The following is a 7,287-nucleotide window of genomic DNA, read 5'->3' as shown; positions in this document are numbered from 1 at the left end:
CCGTCTTAGGGAAGTTCATCTGCATGCTCGTCATCCTCATCGGGGTCTTGACCTGACTGCAACGTCGCACAGCCATTGAAGAACAGACCAACATTCCACAACCCGCAGTCAACAACCTGATCAACTCTATGCCAAGGAGGTGTGTTGCACTGCGTGAGGCAAATAGTGGTCACACCAGATACTGACTGGTTTCCGGACCCTCCCGTGGCCAGCCAAAGGCACACCTGTGCAATACCCCTGCTGTCTGATCAGCATCTTGATATGCCACACCTGTGAGGTGGATGGATTATCTCGGCAAAGGAGAAGTGCTCACTAACACAGATTTTGACAGATTTGTGAACAATATTTTAGAGAAATAGGCCTTTTGTGTACACAGAGAAAGTCTTAGATCTTTGAGTTCAACTCATGATGAATGCGGGCAAAAACAAAAGTGTTGCGTTCATAATTTTGTTCATTTGTTGTGTCATTGTGGGTTCATTATCTTTTGTATTCTGTTAGGGGTGTAAGTGACATTTTAGGCGAAATGGAGATGGCAATAGAAAAAGCTCATCTAGAGCTGTCATTTGACATATACAGTGTATATATAATAATAATAATAATAATAATAATAATAATCTTTATTTGTAGAGCACTTTTCAAAAACAAGTTACAAAGTGCTTTAACAAGTGTAAAGACAATAATACCCAAAAAACAATAATACAAAAACAATACTATATATATATATATATATATATATATATATATATATATTAAGAATTAAGAATTAAGAATTCATTGTGTATATATATATATATATATATATATTTATATATATATATAAAGGAAACAAGTGAATTCATTGTGTGTGTATATATATATATATATATATATATATATATATATATATAAAGGAAACAAGTGAATTCTTAATCAATTTGGAAATATTGATTAAAAACCTAAATACTTAACACTGAACATGCTAAGCCAGTTGGTGCCAAAAGGGCATAAGTGCACTTACACCCTTTTGGCATTGAAAAATGTACTGTGGGTAAAGCCTGTAGATAGCACATATGTCAAAATGGCTGACACCACATGTAAGCCAGGTAGATCAACCTGCTCTCAAAACTGTTTTTATCTAAAGAATAAGTATTATTAAGGTTATTTAATGATTTAAGAGCTGGCTGATGATGGAGAAAATGAAAATATCCAGAATTTAATGTACACTGCTCAAAGAATTAAGGGAACACTTAAATCAGATTTCAATGAACGAAATAGTTCAATGTTCAAAATCTTTACTGTACACTGAATAATTTGTTGAGAACAAAATGAACAAAAATGGAAACCAATATCACCAACCGATTGAAGACTGGATTCAAAATAACAACAAAAATCAAAGTTTAAAAAAATGTATTTCACAGGCTGACCCAACTTGCATGACTTTCATCACAGCAACTCATTATGACTCAGTAGTATGTAGGGCCCCCACGTGCCTGTATGGTATCCCAACAATATCTGGGCATTCTACTAATGAGACAGCGGATGATGTCCTGGGGGGTCTCCTCTCAGACCTGGATCAGGGCATCAGTGACCTCCTGGACAGACTGTGGCACTACTTGGTGGTGCAAGATGCACAATACATAAAGTCCCAGAGGTTCTCAATTGGGGTGTAGGGAACTTGAGGGCCAGTCAGTGGCATCAATGCCTTCATCATCCAGGAACTACCTAGACACTCTGGCCACATTAGATGGGCATTGTCCTGCACCAAGAGGACCCCAGGGCCCACTGCAACAGCGTAAGGTCTGGTAATGACTCTGAGGATTTTATCCTGGTGCCTAACAGCAGTCAGGGTACTGTTGGCTACGAGGTGGAGGTCTGTGCGACCCTCCAATAATATGCCTCACCAGCCCATCACTGACCCACCATGGTGTCTCCAGACTCTTTCACATCTGTCACATGTGCTCAGTGTGAACCTGCTCTCATGTGTGAAGAGAACGGGGCACCAATGGCGGACCTGCCAGTTCTGGTGTTCTCTGGTGAATGCCAATGCAGCTGCACCGAAACAGGTCACACTGATTCAAAGTGCTTATGTTCCCTAACTGGACAGTTTGATATCCTCGAAGTTTAATTGTATTATTTCAGTTAAGTTTCATGGATCAATCTCAACAACAAAAAATATATAGGCCTATTGCTGATAGCTTTCTAGGTCTATGAATACAATACAGTAACATTACTGTCATAACACAAAATAAAATGCTCATCTCAACACCGCAGTGAAGTTACTGTAAAATGGATACTCGACAGACATTGTTGACCCAGGATCCAGCTGTGACTTCTCACTCATGAGTGTTGGCAGAAGCAGGACAATTACTGTTATTTTCAATGGGTCATTGAAGGACCCATATTAGTGAAGATTATGATTTAAATAATTATAATACATTGTTTTCATGTAGCACACCTATTTTGATTGCTAATGTGTTATTTCATATAGAAAAATTAAATAAATAATTGCAGGTTCATTTGAAATCAATATTTAAGTAGAAATATGAGCATTTGCTTTCATGAGCTACCATGACATGGGACCTGCTGACTACAACCAATTGTCGTAGCCTGATATAAATATATAGGCGGAAATCGAGGGTTGTCCCCAATAAAAGTGCGTTTTAAGTTTAGAAACATTTGGAGTCCCCCCTCCTTTGTCTCACAGTGGTTTGGTCCACTGCCTGCTTTCCCTTTACCTCAGAGGAGAGCCTCAGATGAGTCTGGTGGGAGAAAACCAGTTTGGGTCCTTCAGTAGTTGTGGAACTCCAGTAGCGTTAAGTAAGCTGACAGGGCTGTTTTATTCACTTTAAACATCTGATGAACTGATTCTTTTGTCTTTAATACAGATGATGCTGAGTCGCCTGGGGACTGAAATAGGCCAGTTTTAAACTTAATCGGCCAGTGACTAATGCCGAGCAGTATATCCAATTTTCTGCCGGTTACATTGAACGTCACAAACAGGCCGCGCCGTGTTTCACGTGTGTGCACAGCAACACAGACCGTATGTCACAGCCACACACACACACACACACACACACACACACGCCAAAACATGTCTTGGGTGTGGGGAAGTTATTCACTAGTGAAGAAGACGCTACACTGACTATTTACATCTGCAGAGAAACAGAAAGAGACGCGTTCTTGTGTCACGTTAGATAACGATGGATATAGTAAAGCACGGACCAGGTAAAGCAACAGTGAACACAGTTGTTGGTGCCGATGTCATTGATACTACGGTGGTCTCCATCGGTGATTAACATCAAGTCTCATCCACACGCGGCTCATTTGCTGCTGTGTAGGACAGGGCCTAATGTCTTCTTTCAAATATTTTCAAGCAAAATATTTTAAAATGGCCTACTTTATAATCTACTGCAATTTATTTTCTGTTGGATTGTTGGCCATTTGTACAAAACAGCTCCTTCCAGTGAAAATGCGAATGATATTTAATAAGTGTTAAAGTCTTTCATTTGTTTTGAGCACATTACATAGGATACAAAATAAATAACTGGACACAGATTTTAGTTTTAAAAACAGTTTTATTAGTTATTTGACATTAGTTCTCTATTTGGGTGCACACATTTAGTTAACCTAGTCAATTTTGCTAATTACAGGTTAATTAACTTTGTTTAACTTAAGTTATATTTTGCAAAATGAATTCCTTTCTCTTTGAGTTTCCAGTTCCTGGGGAGTTGCTGCAGAGGTTTGCTGACTAGCTGACAAAACAACTTCCAACTGAATCTAAGCTGTTTAAGTAGGGGAATGGATAATTGGACTGCACCATGTTTTCCATATCGTAGGGGGGGAGTTTTCCATTTTGGAGCTGTGTTCTTTTCTTTGCTAGTTCTACTTTTGTTGTTATAATTATTTGATTCATTTATCATTAGTTCATATTAGGTATACCTAATATGAAGTAATGGTAAATCAGTCAATCAATCAATCTAATCAATTGGCTTAAGATTTGTTGTAGCTATTGTGGTTTGTTACTATATTATGTGTTTGTCTACCCCTTTGTGAGCCAGATGGTGAGCCAGAAAAATAGTAGTAAGACTTCCCTCTGTGTACACCTATCCTACACAAGTACAATTTTGGCTGTATTATTTGTGTCCCCTTCAAAGATTGCTCTTGAAGAATTTTATGTTTATTGCCCCCCCCCTCCCCCCCTCCAACTGTTACATGAAATTTACGTCCATGAATATACACACACGTGTCTCCAGAATTATTCAGTAGTATTTGATTATTACAAAGGCATCTGTAAAGCTGTGGAAGTAGTGCGGGTTGCCTGTCAATCAAAAGATCGGTGGTTCAATCCCTGGCTCCTCCAGGCTCCAAAAGTGTTTTTATACAAAATGGAATGAAATATTAGTGCCAAAAAGGCGCATGTGACTTTAAAAAAAAAAAAAAGTAGAATGATGTTTTTCTCAATAAATGTTCAAAAAGTATACTGTCATACTGTGTGTAGGCCTACATATTTTTGTTATACAAGATTGGAATCAGTACAAGAAGTCAGTTCAAACTATGGTCATTTTTTGTTTTGGCTCTCCTGTAAAGTGAAATGTCACTTACTCTGGTTCTCACCCCTCGGAGCCTTCAATGCAAACATAAATGGTGGCATTCAGCCTGGCCTGTCACAATGTCATGAAGCTCTGTGTTTTATGGGAGGGATATCGGGAGGAGGGGACATGAAAAAAAGAGAAGAAAAAAGCTTTGACTGACAATCTCTTGTGTGCTATGGTGGTCAAATACGGATTTGGACGATCTTTCTCTTTCTGTCTTTCTTTAATCTCTGTCTGTAGGGGGCCCTCGTCATTGAATATTCGTCCAGCTCTTGGTGCTATCTCAGTCGAGAGCCTGTCCGCTCCTCCCTGCAGCTCTGCTGGCCTGTTCCAGCCGTTAGAGTGTGGGGAGGTCATGATAAGGTTATCAGACAGTCTCCACTGCCTGGCACACTCTGAAACAGCCTGCTGCCCTCAGATTTCACCCCCCTGCTCCCACTCACTCTGACTTCTCACTCAGCATATCCACTCACCTGTCATCCCTTCTCTCAGCTTCTGCACCTCCAACCTCTGGGCCTGCAGCTGTGCTGTTTGTCAGTCTGAAAAACTTTCTTTATGTGTGGCCATATTTGGACTTGTGATGTAAACACCAGGCCACACCCACAAAGCCCAGTCATTTTCTGTAGGCAAAACGAAAGATCATCATGAGCGATTGCTTTCACAGCCCTCTTGTAATTTATTCAACAAGCGGCTATGATGTAAAGATTTGGCCACAACGGTCACGCAGCTGCACAAGCATTTAAATTTGCAACATGCAACTCCCAATATGTTAAGATCTCCATTAAGGTAACCTTTTTGGCTTGTGTCTAGTTGTAAATATTTAAGTTAACAAGACTGAGAGTCTACAGCCATGCTATGTTTAGTGAGGCTGTTCTTAGCCACAGCGTTGCTTTGGGATAAATGCTGTCATCAACATGCTGATGTCATGCAGACATAATATTTACCAAGTTCAACTTCGTAGTTTAGCATGTTAGCATGAAAACATTAGCTAACTAGCAACAATCTGAGGCTGACAATCTGAGGCTGATGGGAATATTATTAGTTTTAGAGGTATTTGATCAATCAAAATTTGACCTGATGATGTAGCTAGAGGAAAAGACGGGGATAACCAAAGTTATTAGGATTCATCCTCTTCTGACCGTGAATGTCAGTACAAGATGTCTTTGCAATCCACCCAGTAGTTGTTAAGATACTGTGGTGGACCAACCAACTGGCCGATATTGCCACATCTAGACCGCAACAAGAAAACAAAGACACAGCAGAGCGTTAGAGGAAATAAATCTAATTTTAGGTAGCATTAATGTTAGTTTTTTGCTTTCCTATCCCATTTATCATCTCACAAAGATTTAGATTTATTTAGGAACCCATTAGAGGTGACCCTATCCCCAGGTTGGGAACCATTGCCGCAATGATAAAACCTTCAAATTTTAAGGGGGAATTTAGAACAGAAGAATAGAACAGAGTAAAACTTCTAGCCAAGGTTGTGAAATCACCATTGGCCTTACCAGATAATATAAAAACATTACTTTATATCAATACAGCAAATATCATCGCATCACAACAATTATACAACCATTAATCCAACATACATTCAAGCTGTACAGGTCATCCAATGACTTTCTTTGGCAGCCTATCTTTCCTGCTTTTTTTTTCAATCCTGGCCCGCTTGTTTTTGTTTGTCAATGTCAAGGGTCCATACTGGACAGCGATGTTATTGACTAAAATACTGTCTATCAGACTGACACTTTTTTTTCCAAGATGTTATGACTGACTTCAAATCCTTTCATTTTACCAGTCTCTGACAGTCTTTCTTATATATAGAATCAACATTGTCCATGAAATAAATTTTTCCATCCATGTGTGTTTCCGAATACTCAAAACAGTTTCCACAGGTTGTTCACAAAGTGTAAGCGGTGGTGAGTGGGTCTGCATGATTTAAAATAAGCTCTTAATTTTTTCACCATTGACAGGAAGCATTTACACCGGTCTTCTGTCTTTTATTGCTAAAAGTTAGAGTTAAACAATCAATAAAAAACAAATGTGTATATATGCAGTATATTTCAAGTGGCCTTTTATTGTGGCCAGCCTAAGGCACAACTGTGCAAATGGATTGTCCCGGCAAAGTATAAGTGCTCACAAACTAACTAACTAATTTTGACAGATTTGTGAACAAAATTTGAGAGAAAAAGGCCACTTGTGTACATAGAGAAAGTCTTAGATCTTTGAGTTCAGCTCACGATGAATGGGGGCAAAAACAAAAGTATACATGTACATATACAGTGGGTACGGAAAGTATTCAGACCCCTTTAAATTTTTCACTCTTTGTTTCATTGCAGCCATTTTCCAAAAATCAAAAAAGTTCATTTTATTTCTCAGTAATGTACACTCAGCACCCCATCTTGACAGAAAAAAACAGAAATGTAGAAATCTTTGCAAATTTATTAAAAAAGAAAAACTGAAATATCACATGGTCATAAGTATTCAGACCCTTTGCTCAGTATTTAGTAGAAGCACCCTTTTGATCTAATACAGCCATGAGTCGTTTTGGGAAAGATGCAACAAGTTTTTCACATCTGGATTTGGGTATCCTCTGCCATTCCTCCTTGCAGATCCTCTCCAGTTCTGTCAGGTTGGATGGTAAACGTTGGTGGACAGCCATTTTCATTCTCTCCAGAGATGCTCAATTGGGTTTAAGTCAGGGCTCTGGCTGGGCCAT

This window comes from Micropterus dolomieu, linkage group LG13 (genome assembly GCF_021292245.1).
Source record: "Micropterus dolomieu isolate WLL.071019.BEF.003 ecotype Adirondacks linkage group LG13, ASM2129224v1, whole genome shotgun sequence".
Lineage (NCBI taxonomy): Eukaryota > Metazoa > Chordata > Actinopteri > Centrarchiformes > Centrarchidae > Micropterus > Micropterus dolomieu.
Note: the sequence above shows the minus strand (reverse complement) of the source record.